The sequence below is a fragment of the Pan troglodytes genome, chromosome 12 (genome assembly GCF_028858775.2).
Source record: "Pan troglodytes isolate AG18354 chromosome 12, NHGRI_mPanTro3-v2.0_pri, whole genome shotgun sequence".
In the NCBI taxonomy this organism is placed as follows: Eukaryota; Metazoa; Chordata; class Mammalia; order Primates; family Hominidae; genus Pan; species Pan troglodytes.
The window spans coordinates 116145500-116172901 of record NC_072410.2 but is presented as its reverse complement, the minus strand read 5'-3'; positions in this window follow the sequence as shown (position 1 = coordinate 116172901).

Below are 27402 nucleotides of genomic sequence, written 5' to 3'. Positions count from 1 at the left end.
AAAAAAAATAAAAAAAAAAAGATCCAATTATTGGAGCTGGCATGTAAGCACATTAGCAAAAATAATATATTAAAAATAACAGCAAAACATGGACAGAATAGATTAAATGATGGAATATTCAATAGATAATATGAAACTACAAAATTAAATGGACATTCTCGAACTGAAAAATGTAATTTCTGAAATTAAGATCTCATTAGAGCGATTTAACAATAGATGGGATTGGGAAGAATCTAACATTTGTAAACTTAAAGGCAGGCCAATAGAAAATGTGTGGCCTGAAACACCAGAGGGGAGAAAAGAGGCAGTAAGAAACAGAGCAAGTCATCAGAAATATGAGGCACAGCCAAAATGATTAACATGTATGTGATGAAAGTCCTAGAATAAAAAAAGAGGAGAGAGAATGGGACAGAAACAATATTTGAAAAGACATCAACACACAGCAGGAGATCTTATCGATACATACAGATGGAGTATTCCTTATTCTATATGCTTGGGACCGGAAGTGTTTTGGATTTTGATTTTTTTTGAATTTTAGAATATTTGCATATACATAATGAGGTATCTTGGGGGATAGGATTCAATCGAAACACAACACTTATTTTTGTTTCATATACACCTTATACACATAGCCTGAATGTAATTTTATACAATATTTTAAATAACTTTGTGCATCAAGGTTTGTATACACTGAACCATCTGAAAGCAAAGGTGTCACTATCACAGCCACTCATGTGAATAATCCAGGCTCGTTTGGCCTCACCATCACTCCTGACTCTGAATTTGTATAGTACCAATAATCAATCATTTTATCACACTTATTCACATGTAAGTGCTTAACAGTAAAAGATACGACCATTAATACAGTGAAAAAGATCCTGTGTTCCAGGTGACGGTGGCATCACCAGAACACCTGCATCAGCTGTTAAACAACAGACTACAGCAGACTTGCAGTCTCCACCTTTGATGTTGTGTTTTCATTAAAAGGCTACTGTGTTTTATTTTTTTAGGGAAAAGAAACATCAGAAGCAGTTGAGGGACCAGGAAGTGGGGTCCAGTAAGGAATGAAAAGGCATTCTGAATAAATTGTGTTGTGCACTTGCATTTTGACTAAAATGTGACATTTTCTACATATTAGTGCTCAAAAAATTTTATATTTTGGAGCATTTCATTTTGGATTTTGGATTTTTTGATTAGGGATGCTTAACCCATACACACACACACAGGCACGCACTGTATAACACACACACACACCCAGAAGGAGATTGCATGTGTGTGTGTCTGTGTGTGCGTGAGAGAGAGTGAGACCTAGGCATTGCCATCAGTTCATCAGGTAAAAAACACTAAGAATTTGGGCTAATTAGGGCTAATTTTACAACAGAAACTATGAAAGTCCAAAGACACGGAATAACATTTTTAAAGCATGTATAGGGAGGTGGGGGCATGCAACCAGTAAAACAATTTCAAAAATGAAGGCAAAATTAAAATATTCTCATTAAGATGAGGTAAATATTCTATATCTCGACTTTATCAATAACAATATCCTGGTTGTGAGTTTACACTTTAGTTTTGCAAAATGTGGCCTTAATGGAAACTGGATAAATAATACATGGGATTTCTCTGTCTTATGTCTTACAACTGCATGTGAATCTATAATTACCTACCAATAAAAACTTGAATTAAAAAAAAAGTTTTTAGAAAAACAAAAGCTGAAATATTTGGTGACAGAAAACCAGAACAACAAGAAATATTAAAGGAAGTTTTCAAAATTAAAAAAAGTGAATCCCTCTGGAAGCACAGCAATGCAAGAAGAAATGAACAACTCAAGAGAGAGTAAATATGCGGGTCAATGTAAAAGATTATGTTACTTAGGCTGGGCCCGATGGCTCATGCCTGTAATCCCAGAACTTTGGGAGGCCAAGGCAGGTGGATCACTTGAGCTAAAGAGTTTGAGACCAACCTAGCCAACGTGGCAAAACCCTGTCTCTACTAAAAATGCAAAAATTAGCCAGGTGCTGTGGTGGGTGCCTGTAATCCCAGCTACTCGGAAGGATGAGGCAGAAGGATCACTTGAACCCAGGAGTCAGAGGTTGCAGTGAGCCGAGATTGTGCCACTGCACTCCAGCCTGGGCAATAGAGCCAGACTCCATCTCAAAAAATAATAATAATAATAAAATAAAGATTATCAGTTATTTTAAGCAACAATAAAATCAATGTTTTATGGGATATATAACATGCAAAAGTAAAACTTTTGACAATAACAACAAAAAGCTGTGAGAGAGGACAATGGAGCTAAACTAGTAAGATATTCTTATATATTTTATGAAGCAGTAAAATACTGATATAAGGTAAACTGGAACATTTTGTAATTTTAAAGACAATTACTAAAAAATTATACTGAGAGTTATTACAATAAATCTAATATACAACCAAAGTGATTATTAACTATTTTTAAAACATGATAAATTTCAAAGAAAACATGAAGTAAGGAACAAAGAAAATACATAAATGAAACCAAGAGGAAGTAATTAGCAAGGTGTCAGACTTACACCCAACGATATCAGTACTTACATTTTAATATAAGTGAATCAAATACTTCAAATAAGCGAAAATGTTTTCAGAACTGATCAAAATGCACACACACAAAATAATTCTATGTGCAAAAACACATATGTGCTCCCTCCACGCTCATCAGTTCAGCAAGATGGAAGCTCCACTCTGGGTGGGTGTAACCAAGAAAATGAATCTCCCTGTTCCCCCCAGTTCCCAATCAAGGAACCCCTTGGAGGTGCAGCAAACCAGCATTTCTACTTTCCTGCAGCTGCACGTGATGGGGAATATAAGGTTGGGGACTCCCTTCCTTCACCCAGTCCCCACTCATAAGGTAGAGGCCCCACCACTGGTGCATCAAGCTGAGAATACTGTAGTATCAATTTCCATTGTTCCATTTCATCATAAGGTGGAGAGGCAAGTCAAGAAGACCAGAGACAATTGCCTTTACCCAGAGCTGGCTCACAAAGCTGGGGTATCTTCAAAAGAAGCAGGCCAGTGCCCCAACTACCAGCTCTGGAGTAGTGACTCAAAGATTTTGTCCAGGGGAGAGGCAGGCCAACAGAACAGGAAACTGAAAAGCTCTCCCCAGAGGAAATGCTTTTATTCAGGACAGAGTATGAGACTCAAACTTTTAAGGGCCCTCCTAAAAGCAATGGAGATTTTCGTGGTAAGCAACTTAAGAAGAGGCCAGCAATTCCCATGAATAAACCAGCTCGTGTATTAGAGAGAATCAAGTAAGGAGACAGCTAGGAAGGACTCTCTTGATGTCAGAATGCTCCTCAAGTACTGGCCTCAAACATAGCCTTATAGAGGGGCCCAGGTTTAAATGGATTGGACTGCAGAGCAATTTATGCTCCAGGACATTGTTGAAAACAATAATCAGTCAGTCTACAATTGACTGGAACTGAGTGTGATACCAAAACAGGTAGACAGCTAATAGAAAGACCAAGGAAAGAGACAGTCAAAGAGAGTCATGTCATCATCATCTCAAGGTAACTGTACATATGCCCAAGGCTGAGCCTGTTGAGAAGCAACATCAGAGGCTTCATACCGTGTAAAAAATAAACTTCACTGAAATGGTCTACTGAGGTCACCAGACAAATAAACAAGCAAACTACAAACTCCAGAGGAGACTGGGGCAGGAATCAGTACTCAGCAACTTTAAAATATATTTTATGGCCAGACACGGTGGCTCATGCCTGTAATCCCAACACTTTGGGAGGCCAAAGTGGGCAGATCACAAAGTCAAGGGATCGAGACCAGCCTTGCCAACATGGTGAAATCCCATCTTTACTACAAATACAAAAATTAGCTGAGCATGGTGGTGCGAGCCTGTAGTCCCAGCTACTTGAGAGGCTGAGACAGAAAAATCGCTTGAACCCGGGAGGAGGAGGTTGCAGTGAGCCGAGATCACGCCACTACACTCCAGCCAGGCAACAGAGTGAGACTCCATCTCAAAAAAAAAAAAACCTATATATATATGCATATATATATACACACACACACACACACACACATACACACATATATAGTAAAATGTCTAGTTCTCAAAAACATTAGACTTGCAAAGAAATAATAAAGTGTGACCCATACTGTACCTTAAGAGGCCATGATTTTGGATGGATATTGAAATGACCTTTAGCTAGAGAAGACCAAGGAGCAGAGAGGAAGCTTATAAGCCTTAAATATTCATGGGACCCCTGCGATGTTTTAGGCACTTTTATCTGCATGCTCTGACTCCATATTTGCTGCTTAATCTGATTTATTTGTTTATTATGAATGCAAAGAGTGTGTCTGTGTATGTGTATGTGCCTGTGTATGTGTGTGTGCCTGTGTATATGTGTGTATGTGATAGAAACAATTTATCATATTAGAATCACCAACCATCACTACATACCTTCTTTATAATATAAGTATCAGATGTTTTCAGACTTGTAAACCAAGCTTTACATTCTGATTTTAACATTATTTGATTATCTAAAGGCCTTCATTCACTGCCTTTATCCTGACTTTGTGCTCCCATCAGTTTCAATTATTTCATGCCTAACACTTACACAGCTAAACTATCCTGCATGCCATGTTGTTTAAACAGAAAATTGAGCATTGTTTGAATTCGGTTAGGAGGATTATACAGAAGAATATTGGGAATGAAAATGGTCCTGTAAACTCTAAAACTTAGATTCGCCACAGGTATTAAAATCATAATAAATTTATCTTTGGCAGACATTCTTCATTTATCGCATTCATCTTCATAATTACCTGATAATATATCATGCCCATTTACATTTCAGGGCAAGAAGACTCAGCTTGTTAAGTGACATCCCCAAGCTATACATCTTGTTATGATTACGGTTGTTATTCAGTTTGCCCATTTTAAAATCCCTCACTCTTTTCAAAACTGCCAGGCTCATAACTAACTTTTGCTTAGAATAACATTTCTGGCTTCTTCCTGATTACGAATCCCTATTCTTCAAGCTCTCCGTGTTGTCTCTGGAGCATGTGTGAGACTACAGGGCTGGCAGCCTCTGATAAGCCTCCCGGCTAAGTTCTCATCATGTGTCAGCTGCCATATTTGTGTGACCCAGATCCTCATTTCCATTCTCTAACCTGTCTCTCATCTGCAATTCCAACAGATTGTAAATCCCAACTATTGTCTCACTACAGGCATAGCTGGCCCCTTCATGGAGCTTAATGAATTATGGTAATGGCTAACGCGACAGAGTAACTTTAAAAAAAGAATTAAATTTAAATATTCACCATATAATGTCAACATTCTGAGTGTATCAAATACCTCTTAAACATAAGATGTGTTGTGCTTATCACTGAACATAGTATTTTAAAAATCTAACAGCTGGGATGAATATGTTTAACCTCACAGTTATAATGAAGAAGGCTATTACATCATGCCAGTGAATCTGAGCAGCTCAAAAAGCAGTAGAATTATTGTGAATATTTGTTAATGAAAAAAACCTTGGGCATCATCTACTTTAGTACTTTCGTCTTAAAGGTTAAGAAATTATGCTCCAAACAGGGGCAGGGGACCATCAGCCAATGAGTAACAAAGAAAATTACATTTAAAAAAAAAAATGTATGCTTCATCTACCCTCTCCATGGTCATTTCATTAACTACACAGTTCCCATGTTTAGCTGAGTTATAAAGGGAACATGATGGCCCTAAGTTGCTTAAAAGCCTTTGATAATTACCTGTTTTCCATGCGACAATATATAGACTCCCTGGCATAATTATTCAAATCCTACACAACCTCCCCCAGTCCACATTCTTATCACCAGCTGCTCTTCTCACTTTATGAAGTGCCCATTATGGAAGCCACAGCTGAGTTATAATTCTCTGAACACGGGTACTCATTCCTTTCCTCTGCTTGATTAAGCTTTACCTCCCATTGTACCCAGCCCCAAACCCTATTTATTGCATACATGTCTGCCTTTCTATGACGATTGTTAATTGTTTGAAGCTCAGAATAAAATCTTGAAAACACCTTTAGCCCCTCCTAAAATTAGCGTAACTCCTGGAAAATAGTAAACATTGAAATAATTAAAAGAGTAAAAAGGGCATTCACCCTGGGGAAGGAAACTACAACAAATGCAATCAGTGTTCCGGCAGTCTCACACGTTTTCCCATTATCCCCACCCCAATTTCCATTCAGAGCAGGTCCCAGATGAGAGGGCACCACCTTTACCTATTTTCTCTTAGTGACTGAACAGGAAGGTATATGGACAAAATTTAATAAAGTCTGACCTGCCAACTGAGCCAGGCGTCACCAAGACAAGGAAGCCAAATACTCCTGCCAGGTTGATGCCATCCTCTGTCCACAACCCTGAGGAGTGGTCCCCAGTGCCAGATTGTTTCCAAAGCTAATAGCAGGTCCATTAGCTTAGAAATTATACAACATTTAGTTTGCTATAAGCAGTAAGGGGTAAAACTGAACTAACGTGCGTTATACTTTATAATTTGCAAATTTTTCATGCATTTTCTTATTTAATCCTAACAACAAGTAGAAAACCTGAAATGCAGTACATTTGACATGTTCCAGAAATCCTGGAGCTCATAAGCAAGAGAAATAATTTTAAAATTTGTTAAACGGTTCCACTTTTGCATGATAATATAAGGAAGTCTTGGACTGCCTCCCCAGTAAAACTGGTAAAAATTAATTATTTTTAAGAAACCCAAAGGTATACATAAAATTAAGAAATAGTTACTTATTTGTTTATTTTATTTACTTTTTTTATTTAGACAGAGTCTCGCTCTGTTGCCCAGCCTGGAGTGTGATGCAATCTTTGCCTCCCAGGTTCAAGCAATTCTCCTGCCTCAGCTTTGTGAGTAGCTAGGATTACAGGCATGCACCACTATGCCTGGCTAATTTTTGTATTTTTAGTAGAGACAGGGTTTCACCATATTGGTCAGGCTGGTCTTAAACTCTTGGCCTCAAGTGATCTGCCCACCTCAGCCTCCCAAAGTGCTGGGATTATAGGTGTAAGCCACCATGCATGGCTAAGAAATATTTATTTAAAAAATAAAATCAGTAAGAACAGCAAAAGTCTGTGTAGGGTAACATCAAGACTCTGCTCCCTCTCTCTACCCTCATAGCTCACTGGAATGGAAACTTTACTCCAGATAGCTGTAGCCAAGAACACAGGGCTCCCTTTCACTTCAGTCAGAGGTCTGTCTTCCCAGAAAGGTAGGGACCAACAGTTCTTATCCTGCCTTCACCTATCTATTGATAAGAGTACCTTCCAGGCAAGTGAAGCCAAGAGATGAGGACTCCATTCTTCTGTTCAACCTACACTGTGGAATAGAAGGTCTGTGATCAGTATGGTGTTGCCTAGAATACTGGGGCTCTGATGTCTCTTGTCCTATTTTATAAGGTAGAGGTCAAATGCTGGTAGAGGCAAGCTGAAAATATCTGAGGCAACTGGTAATAACTACACCAAGTGCTCATTACTGAGCGGTTCATTTGCCATTTTCCCTACCCACAGCTCCAGAGCTGTGGATTGAAGGTGTTTCCTTGGGAGGAGAAGTACACATAAAACAACATCTTCAAATCTCTTCCCAAAAGAATTAAGAGAGGATGGAGAAGTTCAAGCCTAAAATTGTTCTCAAAACCAATGGGGCTTGTAATGAAAGGCAATTAAGATGAGACTAGTAGATTCACTAGAGATTTGAGCTAAACTATATACTGGCTAATTTTATGAAAATAACAGGGGAAAGAAATGGCTCAGAGGAGCCCTTTTGAGGACAAAATGAATCTCAAACTCTGACTTTGGGAACTACCTTCTCAAAGGAGAACATATTTGATTGGATCACAGTATATGCCCCAGGATGGCTGAAAACAATAAAGCATTCAGCCAGCAATTAGTCAAGTTAAACAGCTTGTTGTGGTCAGGGAAAGAGACAATAAAAGAAAATCTTGTCCACACTACTGTCATCATAGGGTAACTGTGGGCATATCCAAGCCAGTGGCCCCAGGGAAGCAGCATCAGAGGATTCACAGGCCAAGAGGAAAACAGACTTCATCAAAATAACACAGCCAGTCATGAACAAACAAGTGAAAAAAAAAAACCTGATCCCCTAACATTATTTAAATCATATAACATGGAAACAAATAGAAAGGTGTGACCCAGATACAAGGAAGCTAAAAAGTAGGGGAAAAAAACAGCCTATTAGAGTTACTAGATATCAGAGTAAAAGACAGATGCTTCAAAGTAGTCATTACAAACATGTTTGGTAGACTAAATAAACCATTTAAAAAGTAAAGAAAGGTATCATGACAATACCACAGAATGGAGGATATCAGTAAAGAGGTAGAATTTGTTTTTAAATGGAGAAAGTAGAATTAAAAGTTTCAGTCACTGAAATATTTTTTAAAACTCACTAGAGGGTCTGAAGAGTAGATTTGAACTGGCAGAAGAAACTGTTAGCAAACTTGAAATAAGATTAGCAGAGATTGTGCAATCCAAATAACAGAAAGAAAAAAGAATAAATACAGAAAGCCTTAGAAAAATGTGGGGCATAATTAAATGCAACAACTTACATGTTATTTTATTACCAAAAGTAGAAAAGACAAAGAAGCAGAAAAAATATACCAAAAAAATGGCTAAAAACTTTCCAAATGTATTGAAAACATTAACCTACATGCACAGGAAACTCAATAAATTTCAAGTAGAATAAATGTGAAGAGTTACACAAAAAGACAAATTATAGTAAAAATGCTGAAAGCCAAAAACAGGAAGAAAATTTTAAAGCATCAAAGAAAAATGCAGTCATTGATTATAAATAATTCCCCCAAAGATGAACAACTGACTTCCCATCAGAAACAGTGAAAGCCAAAGGAAAGTGGAATAACATCATCAAAGTGTCCACAAAAAAAGATAACCAAGAATCCTATATCCAGCAAAGCTGGCTTTCAAAAATGGAGGTGCAATATAAACATTCTTAGATAACAAAATATAAAGAACATTTGTAATTAGCAGACTTGCTTTACAAGAAATATGAGAGGAAGTTCTTGAGGCTGAAAACAAATGACCTCAGAAAATAATGTGAATCCACTGATTTAAAAAAAGAGCATCTGTAAAGAAAATTATGTAATTATATTACAAATTGCATAAATCGCATTCTTCTGTTGGTTTCTTTTAAATTATTTAAAAAGCTATTGTATCAAACACACATATATATAGATACAGATAGATATAGATTTATGTACACACACATTGTTTGACTCATAACACGTAGAAATGTAATATGTTTTTCAATGGCAGCACAAAGAAGATGGGTGTAATGTTTGTAATGGCAACTTTGTAGTTTCTGTCTTTTAAATGTGATATCTTGTCATACTCAGAGGCTGTTTGTTTTTCTTTTTTATTTTCTAGTATGTGGTTATTATTTGCTTGTCAAGTCGAAGTTGTATTGGGCTAAGTGGTTACTGAAGATGATAACTGTAATTTATAGGAATAAACAGAAATTATAAATCAGTAGGTTTATGTAATGAAAGCTACAGATATCTACTTACTCTCATTTCTAATCTCACCTTATTTAAAAGATGGAAACTTGTATAAAGTAAAAATTATAATGTAATATTGGGTATGTAACAACTACAGCTGTATTATGTATGAGAATAATGTTGAAAAGGAGTTGAAATAGAATAAAGTTATTTAAGTGTAATAGTTCTATAACATACTGAAATTAAGATCATATAAATCTGAAGGGGTTTCTGATAAGTTAAGAGGTCTATGGCAGGAACAGGTGCAACCACTAAGAAAATGACTAAAAAATATGGTGGAAAAAAAACAATTAATGGAATTAAAATCCTATATTAGAAAAGACTCACTGAATGTAAAAGAAGAAATAAAGGAAGAATGGAAGAACAAAAAAGTCATGAGACAAACAGAAAAGAAAAGTAAGTTGGGAGACATAAATCCAACTATATCAATACCAGAATTAAATATAAATGGATTAAACAACTCAAGCCAAAGGCAGAAATGTCAGATGGGATTTTAAAAAATAAAATGAGATCTATATATATATACATATATATATACATATATATTTGTAGTATATAATACATACAGTTCAGATTCAAAAATACAAATAGATTAAAACCAAAAGTATAGAAATACTTGTCAGGCAAACAGCAACCACAAGAGGATTGCAGCAGCTCTACTAATATCAGACAGAAACGTATTTTTACAAGTGTTACCAGAAATAAACATTTTTTTAAAAATGTTACCAGAAATAATATACCATTGTCTAATGATGAAAGGGTCAAAACATGGGGCAGATATAGAAATTAAAAACATATATGCACCTAAAATCACTGCATCAAAATATATAAAGCAAAAACTGATAGAAATGAAGGGATAAATAGATAATTCAACAATAATAGGTGGAGATTTTAATACCACACTTTCTAATATGGATAGGTCTTCTAGGAAGAAGATCAATGAGCAAAGAAAAAGTTTTATCAACCCTATAAACCAATCCAACCTAACAGATGTCTATAAAATACTCTTCCCAAAATGGCAGAATCCACATTGTTCTCAAAGGCATGTGGATACTATCCAGTTTAGACCATATGTTAAGCCATAAAACAAACTTCAACAAAAAAAAAAGGATAGCAATAATACAGAGTTTGTACTCTGACCACAACGGAATAAGTAAACAAAAAACTTCTAAATAACTGACGTGTCAAAGAGGGGAATTAGAAAATATTTTCAGATGAATTAAAATAAAGACACAATATACCAAAACTTTTGAGATGCAACTAAAGCATTGATTAGAAGGAAACTTATACCTGCAAATGCTTATAATAAGAAAGAAAAAAATCTCAAATCAATAATCCAAACTTCTACTTTAAGACACTAGAAAAAGAAGGCAAAATAAACCAAAGCAAGCAGCTGAAAGGAAATTATAAAGATTAAAGTTGAAAACAATGAAATAGAGAATATATAAACATTATAGAAAAATCAATGGACAAGAGCGGTAGTGGGAATGAGGAGATGATGGACAATGAGTACAAAATCTCAATTAGACACAAGAATTTGTTTTCGAAATCTATTGCACAGCAAGGTGAATATAGCTAATAATAGAATATTGCACATTTCACAATTGCTATGAGAGTATATTTCAAGTGTTCTCATAAAAATGCTAAGTGCTTGAGGTGATAGATATATTTAATAGTTTGATTTAATTCAACATTGTATTTATAAATTATAACATCACTTTGTACTCCATATATACAATTCCAAATTGTCAATTTATAGTTTAAAAATAAAAATTTAAACAAATCTATAAAACCAAAACAGTTTTTTAAACATCAACAAAATTGGCAAACTTTTAGCTATATTTAGCAAAAAAGAAAGAGAGAAGATTAATACTACTAAAACCACAAGTGAAAGAGGGAATATTACAGACATTTTAAAAAAATGGAAATACTATTGGGCACTTGTATGCAAATAAATAAGATAATTTAGATTGAATGGACAAATTCCCATACACACACAAACTACCAAAACTGGCTCAAAAAAAAAAAAAATAGACCATCTGGATAGACCTATCATAAGTGAACAGATTGAATTAGTGATTTCAGAACTACATACGAAGAAAAACCTAAGCCCAGATGGCTTCAGCACTTCACTCTACCAAACATTTAAAGAAACACTAATACCAATTCTTCACAAACTCTACTAAAAAACAGAGAAGAGAACATTTCCCAACTAGACAAAGATATCCCAAGGTAAGACAGCTACAGACTACTATCTTATGAAGGCAAACATCCTCCACAAAGTAGTAGCAAACCAAATCCAACATGTGAAAATAACTAAACACCATGACCAAGGGAAGCAAGATGGCTTTAACACCTCAAAATCAATTAACACAATATAACATGTCAATAAAAGAAAATAATCACATTATTATTTAATTAACTTAAAAAATTAACAACATTTAATATCCTTTTATGATAAAACAAAACACAACAAAATCTAATAAAATAAATTAGGCAAACTAGGCCTAGAAGAAAACTTTCTCAATAAGATAAAACACATCTGTGAACTCCAGAACTAACATTATACTTATTGCTAGAAAGCTGATCCTTTTTCCCTGAGAGCAGAAATAAGGCAATAATACTCATGGCACTTCTATTCAACATTGTTTTATTTAACTTTTTGGCTAGGGTAATTAGACAAATAAAATAAATCAAATAAATCAAATAAATAAATATTGGAAAAAAGAAGTGCCACTGCCTTTATTCACAGATGACATGACTGTGTAAAAAAATATTGGAACTACTAAACAAGGACAGCAAGGTTGCAGGACATATTACCAATATATAAAACAAACTATATTTCTATCCACTTGCAAGGAAAATTCAAAAAAATGAAATTAAGAAAACAATTCAATTTACAATAGAATCAAAAAGAATAAAATACTAAGGAATAAATTAACAGTTAGTGGAAAACTTAAAATTCTAAAACACAGATTAAAAAAAGTAGAAATCTAAATAAATGAAAATATCTCATATTAATGGGCTGGAAGACCTAACATTGTTAGGATGGCAGTACTCCCCAAATTGATCTATAGGTTTAACACATTCCCTGTCAGATTTCCAGATGACTTATCTGCAGAAATTTACGAGAGGATGCTAAATGCAGATAGAATTGCAAGAGAGCCAAAATAGTCTCTCTCTCTCTCTCTCTCTCTCTCTCACACACACACACACACACACACACACACATATTGACACACACAATCTTGAAAAAGGGCAGGTAGGACTCACACTTTCTCATTTGGAAACTTACTACAAGGCAACAGTAATCAAGACAGTGCGGTACTGACATAAAGACAGATGTATATAGCAATAGAATAGACTTGAGAGTCCAAAAAATGAACTCTCACATCTATGGTTAACCGACTTTTTGACAAGGGTGCCAGTACCATTCAACAGAAAAAGAATAGTATCTTTAACAAATGTGCCGGGACAACTGTATAGTCACAAACACAAGAATGAAGTTGGACGCTTACATTACATCATATAAAAAAGTTAACTCAAAATGCATCAATACATACATGAAAGAGCTAAAATTATAAAAGTCTTAGAAGAAAACATGAGAGAAAGCCTCATGACCTTGGATCTGACAATATATTTTTAGATAAGACACCAAAAGCATGGGCAATTAAAAAAATGATAACTTGAACTTTATCAAAATTTGTGCTTTAAAGGACACATCAAAAAAGTGAAAAGACAATAAACAGAATAAGAAAAAATATTTGCAAATCATATATATAAGAAGGGAATATCTTGTATATAGAATATACAAAAACTTAACACTCAGAAATAACAAAACAACCCAATTTAAAAGTAGACAAATGATCTCAATAGATGTTTCCCCACGTAAGTTATACAAATGGCCAATAAGCACATGAAAATATGCCCAACATCATTAGCCATCAGGGAAATACAAATCAGGTCTACAGTGAAATGTAATTGTATGCTCACTAGAACAGCTGGAATCTAAAAATCAGATTATAACATGTGATAATGAGGTTATAGAGAGATCACAATCCTCATATACTGCTGGTAGGAAATGCAGTCACTTTGGAAAATAGTAAAATGGTCTAGCAGTTCCTTCCTCCGACAGTCATATGTAGATTTACCATAACAAATGGAAACTTTATTCCTAGTTACATACTAAAGAGAAATTAAAACATATGTCCATGCAATAACTTGTAAACAAATATTTATAACAGCCAAAATGTAGAAGCAACCTACATGTCTTCCAGCTGACAAATGGATAAACAAAATGGGGCATATCCTTGTGAAGGGTTATTGCTTTGCCCTTAAAAGAATGAAGTACTGACAGATGCTTCAATATGAATGAACCTTCAAAACATCATGCTAAGTGAAAGAAGTCAGTCAAAAAAGACCACATATTTTGTGATATTTATATGAAATGTCTAGAATAGACAAATCTATAGATACTGAAAGTAGATTAATGGTTGCTTAAGGCAAGGGGTGATGTGGTAAAAGCATCAGTGGGTTATAGCTAAAGTGTACAGGGTTTCTTTCTGAGGGGATGAAAATATCCTTTTTTTTTAACTTTAAGTTCTAGGATACATGTGTAGAATGTGCAAGTTTGTTACATAGGTATACATGTGCCATGATGGTTTGCTGCACCTGTCAGCCCATCATCTAGGTTTTAAGCCCTGCATGCATTAGATATTCGTCCTAATGCTCTACCATCCCTTGCCCCCCACCCCACAACAGGCTCCAGTGTGTGGTGTTCCCCTCCCTGTGTCCATGTGTTTTCATTGTTCAACTCCCACTTATGAGTACGAACATGCAGTGTTTGGTTTTCTGTTCCTGTGTTAGTTTGCTGAGAACAATGGCTTGCAGTTTCATCCATGTCCCTGCAAAAGATATAAACTCATTTTTATGGCTGCATAGTATTCCATGGTGTATATGTGTCACATTTCCTTTATCCAGTCTATCATTGATGGGCATTTGGGTCGGTTCCAAGTCTTTGCTATTGTAAATAGTGCTGCAATTGATGTTTTCATATACCTGTGAATATACTACAAACCATGAGATTTTATACTTTAAATGAGTTAATTGTATAGTATATGAATTTTATATAAATTAAAACCTTGTAAAACGTTGATAGAATTTCAGATTTTACTGTCAACCTACAAATTAGCAAGTTAAACTGGCATTTTGCCAAGAGCTTACTGTGCGGCCAAAAGGTGGTTGACTCTCCAGAGATTTTGCACTTCTTCAAAAATATAATGGCCATGTTGATCTCTTAAAGCATAGTAAGGAATAGCCATTTAGCAGGTGTGCATTGAGAAGTGGCTTGTGTCCAGTACCATTCTGGATGGAATACTTTTATAGTTAGGATATTTGTTCCCTGTAAAACTCCTGTGGAAATTTCATTCCCAGTGTGGCGATTTGGGAAGGTGGGGCCTAGTGGGAGGTGATTGAGTCATGGGAGTGAACCCTTCATGAATAGATTAATGTTTCCTCTTGGGTGGGAGTGGGCTCGCACTATTAGTTCTTACAAGAGTTGGTTGTTAAACGGAGCCTGCCACTCCCCCATCTCTCTTGCTTCCCCTCTCACCATGTGGTCTCTGCACACACTGGCTCTCCCTTCACATTGATCTGTGAGTGGAAGCAGCCTGAGGCTTTCACCAGATGCTCAGTCTTCCAGTCTGCAGAGCTGTGAGCCAAATAAACCTTTTTTCTTTATAAATGACACTGCCTCAGGTATTCCTTGATAGCAACACTAAACAGACTAAGACAAGCATAGAAGTTGAAAATAGTGTTATCTAGCAATCGCTAAAAATTTTCTCAATGCCCCTTGTACTTTAAAAAGTATAAAATAAATTATTAGTAAATTACATTTTGTGATAACACACAGGAAAAAGAAAACATAACTGAAAATTGCTATGCATTTTAATAATATTAATCATAATTTCCATATAATCATGAAAGAGCTTTCAGGAAGACATGAGGCTGGATAAGGCAAGTAAATTGGGTAAAGCAAACACTTGCTGTATATATGCTGTAGTAAAAAAATGTATCTAAAAACTCATGTGTGAATAAACTAATACTTAAAAACAGATGGTAAATTTAAATAGTATACTACCGTAAATCCAGAAATATCACTGGGTGGGTAGTGTGGAAAAAATGTTTTGGTCTAAGTATACAATATATTCTTAGAGCAGGAATGACTGTGGGAATGTTTTAATAAAAATATTTTAAATATGTATGGGGGTATTTCTGAGCCTTTGCAATTCTAGTATGACCTGTGGAAAAAAAGTTTCAAGTTCCAATGAGAAGAATTGACTACTGGCTTTTTCACCAAAGAGGCCTCTCCAGGGTTTAATATACAGCAATTTTTGAAATGCTGAATGAAATGCCTGAAATGAAATGTCAGATTCTTTATATACTTATCTCGAGCCTTCACTTTGTATTCATTAATGTTGGCCTCTCAAACAACTCTCTCACGTCTCACTCACAGAAATGTAAGAGCTATCATTGTCATATCACTTAAAAACATTAAGAAATAAGTGAAAAAAATGAAAAACCATAGAATTTAAAGATGAATGTGAATTCTAGTAACCATGGATAAATTTCTTGTCCTTAGAGCTTAATTTACAGATTTACAAAATGAGGATAATACTCTGCTTCTACATTACAGAGCTGTTATTATGAAAATGAAATCAAATAAAAAAGTTAGGTAAGAAAGTAATGCAGTACATAATAAATCTGATCTCTTGGGAAACAACACTTGCCTTGGTTTTTTTTGTTTCTTTATTTGTTAATTCATATTAAAAAAAAAAAAAAAGAGTAGTGGTTCCAAAGTACATAGAGGAAAGCCAGGGCTAACTTTGGAGTCTTCATGATACAAATGAATTAAGTAAATAATGTTTGCATGTGAAATGCTTTCTTTGAAGCCAGAAAGTAATATTTCATCATTGTTCATTTTAACTGTTCTTTATGGTATACAAATCACATTAAAGTTTATGTGCAAACTTCACACACTGCAGTGGAGGGGGCATGCAATTAATGCTCATTTGCTCTTTGGGGCTGCAACGTAAGAATGGAGGGAAAGTACAAAATGATCAGTTCATTACATTTGGGTTGAGAAGGACAGAAAGAAAAAGAAGAACTGACTCTATTAAGTGGATGCTATAATAAACCAACGCTACATTTTTAGTTGCTCAACACAACCAACATTTCTTTCTTACTCATACTAAGCCCAGCGTGGATCGGCAAGCAGGTCACCTTTGACACAGTCATTCGTAGATCCAGGCACCTTCCATTTTCCAAAACCACCATTCTGAGAGGCTTCAGAGTCTTCTGGTGGCAGACAAAGAAAAAGAGAGAGGAGGGTCACAAGAAGGTTTTATGAACAAGAATGGAGGAACACATGTCTTCCATGCATTCCTGTGGTCACACCTAACTACAAAAGAAGCTGCCAAAGTAGCCTGGCCTTTACACCACAAAGAGGAGGCAGAGGCTTTTCATAATCTTACAGCAGTCTGCCATATTTGCTATAGCATGATTTCATAATGTGACCAAAAAGTTCAGGGATAGTACTGGTTTTGCTGGCCATAGAAGTGGCTTGACTCAGGATAAAGATGGTCGCATAGCTGAGTTTCTATTCCCCTCTCATTGTATTTTTTCTCAAAGTCCATTTGATGACAAGACAGTTAATAACAATTCTAGATGTACATTCCCTTACCCCAAGACACACACACACACACACACACACACACACAGGTTCAAATAAAGGCGCTGAGCATAAGTGCCATTGGACTGAACTAAACTGCCTCCCTGCCCCTGAAACATTTTCGGTGGACACAGGAATAAGATGTGATGATTGGCCTCGGTCTGTGCTCCCCATGAGACAATTCCAAAATACATGAAGACTGAGAGTCATTCCCCAGAGAAAATTCATAATATTGTCACTGGAAATAGGATAAATGGAGACCATACAGGAAAAACAGATGGGCACTAGACCTAAACAGCCACTGTCCTTTGCCCTACTCTTTTGATTGATAGTGGTGAGGATGAAAACAAGGAAGAAAGGAATGGATGGCAGCAATTTACAAGAGTAGGGCCCAGGCTCATGGTTACTGGAAAGGCTGCTTGGGAATGAAGGCAGTATCAGGACTCTGTTATCTCGCTGAACCTTTGCAGAGCCTTGTGGTGCTGCATTATTAAAATGATTTAGTTGTTCTCTGTGCATTTCCCCCTTATTCCTGCTACCAAATTCCTAACTCTGTCTCATGTTCTGACCTATCAAGAGAGAGCATCTCCTTGGTCCAACAGTAAGCACAGTCCTCCATGAGTAAAGACCACTATCCCCTGGTTCCTGGTCCATTCAGTTCACACTGATGACCACAGTGAGCTACTTTCAGCTCCTTCCTCAGCAGACGGCCCAGAGGCAGCGACTCCAGGAAAAGGCCTTGGAAGGTGGTTTCCCAGCTGGGGCTTAGCTTGTCCAGCATCCGTCTTGTCTGGGAGTTATTCTGCTGGAGAGAGTCTTTTCTATATTTAGCAAAGTTAGGGTGAATGCCCATCAAGTTTGCAAGCATTGTTTTCTTGGGAAACAATGCTCACCTTGGCCAGGGAGTTATTTATTCAAGCAAAATTATTTGATGATAGTGGAGATTTGACTGAATATGACTTTCTCAATCTGTATGGTATAAAGTAAGACTTTCTCAGCTATGAGCAAGTAAATAGTTGTGCAGGATTTTATAACTGAAAAGAATCTTCCTGGCTCATGTAAAATCAAGGTCTGAAGAAGTCAAAGGACACATTCTGCAAAACGCAATTCACTTAGTGCCAGAACATGTTGGAACTCAGAACTCAGAGCTCTAATGCAGATCTTTTTTGCTTCTATGTCATGGGTAATTTGTCTGGTTGACCAGTTGTTTTAGGGAAAATTCCTCTTTTAGCCATTGTTCTTTTAGTCTGGGTAACAGAAATAGGGGGAGGGTGAAGGGAGCATGATCTGAAGGGGAGAAAAGCAGCCCTTGTGTCTGCCTATCAGTAGCTCTCTCTTTCTGCTCACCCAAAGATGTTCTTCATCCACTTGAGCACTCAGGAGGTTAATGTTACATCCATTTATACCCACAGGAAGCTGGAGGCAATAAAGGCTTAAATTTAGGCAAGAAAAATAAAAACTAATGATTGGCAGAGGAAGGATTCTTATGGCCAATTAAAAGAAACAAACAAACAAAAACCATCAAGAAACCAAAAAAAAATGAAAATTTGAGGATTTTCATTTTGTAGAATCATCATGCTGAAAAAAACTTGAGCGATATTGTTGTCCAAAGATTTTGGTATAATGAGGTCACTTTCTCACAACTACTTTTAATTTCTCTCTCTCTCTCTCTCACACACACACACACACACACAGAGAGAGAGAGAGAAAGGGAGAGTTCATTTTAAAGTCATAGTATTTCTTATTGTTTTCTGCTTTTTTACAATTTTCTGCTAAAGGTCGCTATGCATTTACATTTAGAGATGGCTTCAATTTCAATTTAGCATAACAAGATATTTGATCCTTACATTGCTCAAATTACTGGGCACAAAATGTTTAAAAAGAAATGCCATAAATTGCATATTCAGGGAGAACATTTAGCAGCATTACGAAGAAAGAACAGTGTTTCTTTCTAACCTAGAAATCTAATTTTGAGTTAATTTCACAATCAGTTAGTAACTTTTCAAATCTGGACTTAAGGTACGAAATTTAACCCTTTGTCTAGGCAAGAAGGGACCCCCACCAATTCACAAATGAAGAAGAAAGGGTATTTTTTGAAGTACGCACAGTGGTGGTTCAGTTGTGATAGCAGATAAAGAACCTTATCATAGGGTAATAAATAAGCAGAGACTGGCATTTTTAAGAAATTTTCAGCATATAAAATTTACAGATTATTGTATATAAATTTGAGGCTGAAACTTATTTGTACTTAATTATTTTAACAATAGGTACCTGGTGAGGCCAAACATGAGGGGGTTTTGTTTATTATTTTTTTTTTTATTTTGAGGTTTAGTAAACTTCCAGTTAGTTTCTTCCAACTTTTTTTTCCATTTATAGCAGCAGGAACAAAAAATATCCTTCATGAAGCAGAACTTTTCTGTAGTGGTAACAACCATTTTTGTTTGCCTCCTTTGAAGGCAAACACATCGATTTTCCTCCTCCTCACCAAATTCTGGGATTCTGACTCCATGGGAAGGCACAATAGTTCCACATCTCTACCATTAGCCTCTCTTTATAAAATGTCAGCAAGTTCCTGGGGATAATATTTAAAAATTGCAAAGGGGGCAGAGAACTCTGAAAGGAAGGGGCTTGAGATCCTAACCCTTTCCTCTAAAGGTAGGAATGATTACAATATTTCTGATGGACTGAAGTGGCTTCAAAGAAATTCAATAGTCAATAAAGGACACCAGAGGCAAATTTACCCTAAAGAATGTAGTCTCCATTGGCACCCTAAGGTGACCGCTCAGGGTTGGTGACAGCTGGTTCTGGACGTAGCATATGGCCAATCGCAGAGCCCACATCTGCCCCTTATTGGTATTCCACTACCCAGTGGTCCTGATGTGGGGACGTGGCTTGAGGGAGAGTGGATGTCTGAGGGTAGACTCAAAGAGCTGCCCAATGGGAGTCAGACCAACTCGAGTAGGAGGAGCTTTCTCCTTCCCAAGAAAATACCACTAAATCAATGAGCATGGGACTCCATGGCCCATCCTGCCATAGGCAGGAATCTTCAGGCTCCCTGCCCACCTGGGGTCAAGGTGGTGTCTCCCGTAGCTTCTGTCTTCCTTCGGGCAAGGACTGCCCAAGCATTCAGCTTGACTGAGTTTGGCAGCAACAAGACTGAGACCATCTAATATGGTTTGGCTGTGTCCCCACCCAAATCTCATCTTGAATTGTAGTTCCCATAATCCCTACGTGTAGTGGGAGGGACCTAGTGGGAGGTAATTTAATCATGGGGGCAGTTTTCCTCATGGTATTCTCATTAGGTTGAGTAAGTTCTCATGAGAGCTGATGGTTCTATAAGGGGTTTCCCCCTTCATTCGGCTCTCAGTCTTCTCCTCCTGCCACCATGTGAAGAAGGACATGTTTGCTTCCCCTTCCAGCATGATTGTAAGTTTTCTGAGGCCTCCCCAGCCCTGTGGAACTGTGAGTCAATTAAAGCTCTTTTGTTTCTAAATTACCCAGTCTCAGGCAGCTCTTCATAGGAGTGTGAGAAAGAACTAATACACCATCCCTGAGCAGGAGTTCAGAGCTCAGTGTCCCCTATTGTTTTGGTTTTTCTTTTTCTTTTGGAGGTGCTAATACCCAGGCCTGAACTTCAAGATTGAATTAGAACTTGTCTTTACACAGGAAGGAGAAAACCCAGGGAAAAGTAGAAAAGCAAGGCTCTCCATTTGCAGATTACAAAATAAGTCATGTATCCTGGAGGCTAAGAGAAAAATTACCCCATTCTGTATCCTAAACCAATGAATTGGAGTATACGACAGCTACATGAACCTTGTAATTCTGTAAAGTAAGGTCAGCCATTCATATCTAATCTTGTTATTACATTTCTAAATTTCAAATTTAAGGAGTCCACTATTCCCACAATTAGAGACAGAGATTTGAACTGTGTAATCCTGCATTATTATTTTAATTCAGATTCTGAGCCTTGGCCAAAACCATCTGAGCTGTTTCCCTTATAGGATGTGAATTCACAGACTTATTTCATCCCTAAGATGAAATACTCTTCAACCCTAAGATGCTGTACTCACATTAGAATCACTCTACCTAAACAATGCTAATCCTGAAATGCAATGTTAACAACACAAAAAAAGGAAGAATAAAATTAATGGCATAAAAATTCTGATTATTAGATAGAGGACTAAACAAAAGTGTTTTTCTGAAGTTTGCATTTTAAACATAAACAGATCCTCTAAATTCCTCTCTGAGATTCTTTCAGCATGCTAACACATTCTCTTGAAGCTTTAAGTTTATTCTTCAAAAAATTAGTCCAAAGAATAGCACATTGAATCTCAAAAGAACACTTTAAAATCCTTTCTGCATGGGCATGAGATTTTGTTCTTAAGGGGCTAAGATAATGGCTGGTAAAGGTAAGTTCGTATTAAGCCCCCAAAGAGCATTGTTGAATTCAATTATTAGTTTAGTTTTTTTAGAGTTTATATTCATTGTTGAGATCAGTTTAGAATAGGATATAATACATTCTAAATGTGAAAAGCCTGAGGTTTCAAAAAGTGGCACTGTAATTTTTTAATCTTTATTTTTTGTTATGTTAAATTTTACACATCTTTCCACAAATGACTTTAAGATGATTTGCCACATTGAACTGAAAAACTCATGTCATATCTATATCAAGAAGAGTATTCAATGAACCCTCTTCCTGCTTACTCCAAATTCTAAACTAACAGGATCTCTTGACATAGTTTGAAGATTAATTCAAATGAATGTGCCTACGTAGAGTGATTACTATGCACCAGGGACTTTGGGGGCAGAAAACTGACTAAGACTTCATTCCTGATATCAACATGCTCATAAACTTGTGGGTAAACACAAAGTACATAAAAATAGGCTCTAATGAAATATCTGAGATGTAGGTAATGCTTATTGGAAACAAAGCAGAGAGAAATTCCTTTGGGTTGGAGTGGGAGAATATGATCAAGGAATAATTAAGAAAAGCAAGAGTCAGGCCTTAATAAAATTATCCTCTAAGCTAGTTGCAGTTTTACCGTCTATGCAGACAGAAAGTGGTGAATGATTTACAAAGGGGGAAGACAGTGGACATGTGTGTGCACATGCAAACACCAAGGAGAGAGCACAGGGTACAAGGAGCCCGACAGAAGGAGAAAATAATAGCAATCCTTCACTTTGGAAGTTCCAAATCCATCAGCACACTGAATCCTCACAATAGAACCAATATTGGAGACTCCGAGAGTTTAAAAGAATTAATGTATTGCCAAACTAGTTCCCACATTGAATAAGCGATAGGACTGAACTTACACCCAGGCTCGGGATTCTGAGCTGAGGTTTTCCCCATGCTGTGCGGCAAAACGGGAAGTGGGGAGGGAGAACTAAGGAATTGTGAAGGTTTATTAAGAATATTAAAGTAGGAACAAGATGATATTTGGCTTTCCAAATAAGAAATAAATATGCCATGTTGTTTATTTTCATGAATTTCTTCAAAACTTAGAATTGCATGAAGTCATGGTTGTGGATTGGTTGATTAATTAGCTGAAGAGATTCAATTCCTCCCTAGGCAAGATGGCGGCCAGTTGATGTGATGTCTTATGGCTGGAATATTCTCTTTAACAAGGCAGAGATATGTGGACACTTGCATAGAGGAATATTCGTGGGCTGACTTTTCCTGCTATTCCAATTCTCATTTTTACTTTTCAGACAGTATATCAAAAACTGGGGACATTTTTCAACAATAGAATTTTGGCAGTGCCACAGATGTGTTCATAGCTGCTGTTTTAATTGAATTGCTTTATAATTTATGACAAAATAGTATACCCACAGGTTTTAGTACCTAAGTTTCAGGTTGTTACATTTTAATATATGCTGAAAGTGAAATAATCTTATTTCTTCCATTATCATTTGAAAATGCTTATAAACTTCCAGATTGAAATACTACATCTCAACTCTTATTCAGAGCAGCAGCTTCTAAACCAGTCTGGACATCGGAATCACCAGCAGGCGTACCTTTCCTTCTCTCTTGCACAACATCTATAGAGGAGCATCCCCACGCCCAGGTGTAAAGCTCCCCAGGTGGTTCTCATGATCAGCAAAGCATGAGAAATACCAAATTAGAACACCCTAACCATAGAAGCAGACCTATTTACATGCATCAGAAATAACTACTTAAAGGATAATTAATGCTTTCATAATCATTAAAGGATGAGATTGGATACATGTTATTCAAAAGTGTATATGTTCCAGGGAAGAATGGGATGTCAAAGCCATCAACCTCTCGAGTTAAATATATGCAATGGAAGTCTAAATCCAAAGAGCTAAGCTTAGATCCTTGCTGCTGCAAGTGTCTACTGCAAACCAGCAGCACCGGCATCAACTGGGAGCTTGTTAGAAATGCAGGTCCACTCAGACCTACTGAATCAGAATCGGCATGATAACAAACTCCCCAGGCCATCTGCATGGGTAGAGAATTTTAAGAAGTCTGATGACAGCAATTCTTTACCTCGACTACACATTAGCATCACCTGAGGCATTCCTCAAAGTGCCGATTCCAGTTCCCCACCCAGAGCAATCCTATCAGACTTTACAGGTGGATCCCCATCCCACTGGTCCTTTTCAACAAATAGCTATTTTTGTCCTGTAATTTATGTTTATGTTACAGAGGAGAAGGATTTTCCCTACATTATATAGGCAAGCCAGCAAAGACCTTCTTCCACAAATTCGAAAATGGAGTTCATTGTGCCTCTTTAGTACCTGTGTGTGGGGACAAGCCTCGTGTGCACTGGTAGAGGATGGACTTCTGGCTCTGACACCTTGTGTATACTTGGGCCAGCTCCTTCATTTCTTCTTGTGTATAAGAATAGACTGTGGCTTTGCCCGTAATGAAAGTAAGACAAATTGCCTCCTATAAGCCTGCACGCAGCTATGACCAGTACCTCTCACTGTGGAAGGTAATTCAGTTGGAGTCTGTCTCTTCAATTTCACCCAGGGATAAGACATTTTTTTCATTTTTTTAACATGTGGAGTAATTAAGCTAATACTTAAGTATAATTCTGTCTCTAATTGTAGACCATTAGTGATTTTTTGTTATTTAGAGAGACAGAAAAGAACCAAGTAAATATTTCATTTACTTGGTACCTAAATTTTTCCTAATATTTAGGTACATGTATGAGTACAGCCTTAAAAATTAAAATTTGCCTTAAATAGGATTTTATGAGTTCCAGAGCCTTATAAAAGTCAAGTTCAGTTAACGTGTTCAAACCCACAGAAGAGAATGTTCAATGTATCAATTCAAATTTTCCAGGTGCAGATGGGGTGGTAAGAGGGCAGTTTCAGTGGCACCAAACACGGACATCACTGAATCAGTGTCAGATATTAATCTCTATACTTTTCTTCTTCTAAACTCTCATTCAAAGACTGCTAATTCTGAGGAGAGGATTTGCTTTTGTTTTGGAAGAGTTCTCGTAGTATTATCTGCTGAATGACCCTAGCACTCCCCTTCTCCACTTGAGATTATAAGGAAACCAAAAGATAAACAAAAAATTGTCATCTCATTTTAAAATAACATAACCTCATCATGTCTACTTATACTCATCCAATAAGCTACAATGTCCAGAATATATTTACATACATCACCATATTACAATAGCTTCTGCATCATTTTTTAAAAGTTTATACATAGGGAAACCAAAATAATTTTAATATTTCACATACACACATTGATTTGGAGATTACTTACCCTTGAATCACTGCTCTCAAATTATTGAAGATTCAAAGTTATCCTCAAGTTCTAAAAGTGACTTGGGAGCGCCTACTAAGCAGGTGGTCCTGCAGAATGGTCAGGCATAGAACAACTAAAACATAACACAGCCTCCTTACTCAATAAGCAGAGAGTTCACTTGCTGAGGAAAAAAAAAAAAAACCATTAACTGTGAAACAGCAAAATGGAATGACACGTATAATAGCACAGAGAATAAGTCAAATAATGAAAGTTTTAGGACATGAAATGATGGACACAAGGAAAGGGAACCCTTCAGTGGGAAATGGGGTCCAAATCTTTACTTCTTTGCTTTACCCCATGGTGAATCCTGGGTCTTGCTGCACTCAGATGGGACAGGAGGACCTTGCTTAACATCTCCAAAGACCCCTCCAGGGCTAAAATCAACCATTTGGGGTGAGCAGATTTCATGTTCTATGTGGGGCCTGGGCTGCTTACTGCAGATGAAAAGGATTTGGATGCTAAAGTAACCCAGAAGAAGAGGCTTGAGAAGCATTTGGTAATTCGTAATGCAACAGAAATTTCAATCGTGACATCTTCACTCCAGCACTTCTCTGAGTCATAATAGTCCTCTTCAGTTAACGTAGCTTGAAGTCGATTAACTGCAGATCCTAATTCTGAGTGCTCTTGGTTCAAAGTGCACTTGTGTGCTGCATAAATTCCCTCACCACCATTTACTGGTATCACAGTACTTATCACATGGCGTTCCAATTTTCTGTGAGCACATCTGAATGCAGACCTAAACTACAAGGGTAAGGGCTATTTTTATTTTTCTATTTTTGTTGTTGCTGTTTAATTAGTCTTCGCAATTCCCTCTGAATTTAGTCCAGGGCCTCATGTCTCATAGACGCTAAATAAATGATTGCCAAGTCTGACCCACTGCTAAACAGAATCAGAGAGAAGCAAGGCGCAGAGCAATGTTCATCCAGGAACTCCTGTAAGACCCCTGCCAACTGGGCTGTCTCTCTCTCTCACTTTTTTTTCCCCCAACCTCAGGGGAATGAGCAGTGGAGGAGGACTCCAAGGAATAGATACAGAGGGAGAGTTGTGCGTTGTTCATTTAGACCAGTGGTTGCAAAATGACAGCCTGAAAGACAAGTCCAGCCCAGAGCAGTTTTGGGTTTGGCCACACCCCAGCAGTGTTGTGCAGGTAACCACAAGCTCCACCCAGCCCTATTGTGCTGCCTTGCCACCACACTGATGGTAGGTTACCAGCCCTGCCTCTGAAACCGTTTGAGTTTATAACCCTAGATCTAGAAAGATATCAGAACCAAGGGAAAAAAAAATAGATTAAACATCTGTCTGCTAATGGTTTGGACTGACAATTTATTTATTTGGAGGCTTTTAAAACACGTTTAAGCAAATACAATATGGTTCTGAAACAAAAATCAGGTGGTTTCTCTGTGGCTCTTACCGCATCCAACTGCCAAGATATGAAATTTGGTTACCAGATTGTAAGAAGTGATTTTGAGTCTCCATGATTCTGAGACTTCTAAAAAATAATTAGGGAAACAGTCATTGGTCCTCTTTCACATGCTCCTTGTTTTTCACACCTTATTTTCTCTTGGATTAAAATGAATTTTTAAAATAAGCATTGGCAAAGATGGGAATACATCTTCTCCACATAAACACAATATAGACACTCCATTCAGATTCTTTCTTTGAAAATTAACCATTTATATTGTGACCTGTGCAAAGTTTTTGAACCTCTATTGAGTCTTGGTTTCTGCATTTGTCAAGTAGGTGTAATGTCAAGATGCCTCATGCAGTTATCTTGAGAATTAGAGAACTAACACTTAGAGTTTTTGCTATGTTTCAAGCCCTTGTGTAAGTGTTATAAATGCATTAGCTCATTTAAGTTTCCAATAACTTTAGGGATTAGGTACTATCATTATCACTCCATTTTATAGGTGCGGAGACTCAGGTGCAGGGAACTTGGGAAAATTGCCCAGTTTATGCCTACTGAGTGGTTGACTCAAGGATCAAATTGAGGCAGTGAGAGTCCAAACCCCACACTCTCAGCCTCTCTGTTCTCTCTCCACGAGGAAACGTGCCTTGTACCTATGAAGCATTCACCAGAGATCGGTGCTTCCTTCTCTCCAACTTCTCCCTGATATCGTCATCTGATAGTTCATTAGAAATTGGACGGAAGATTCTACATTTCTAAAACAATGTAAAAATATCATATGTGATGTTCCACAAAGGCAAGATATCCAAAAATATTACAGAATCATTTTTAAATTTTATTTCAAATGTTGGGCCCAGCTACAATTATTTCTGTACCCTTTTATCCAAGATCAGAATTTCATTCATCAATATCG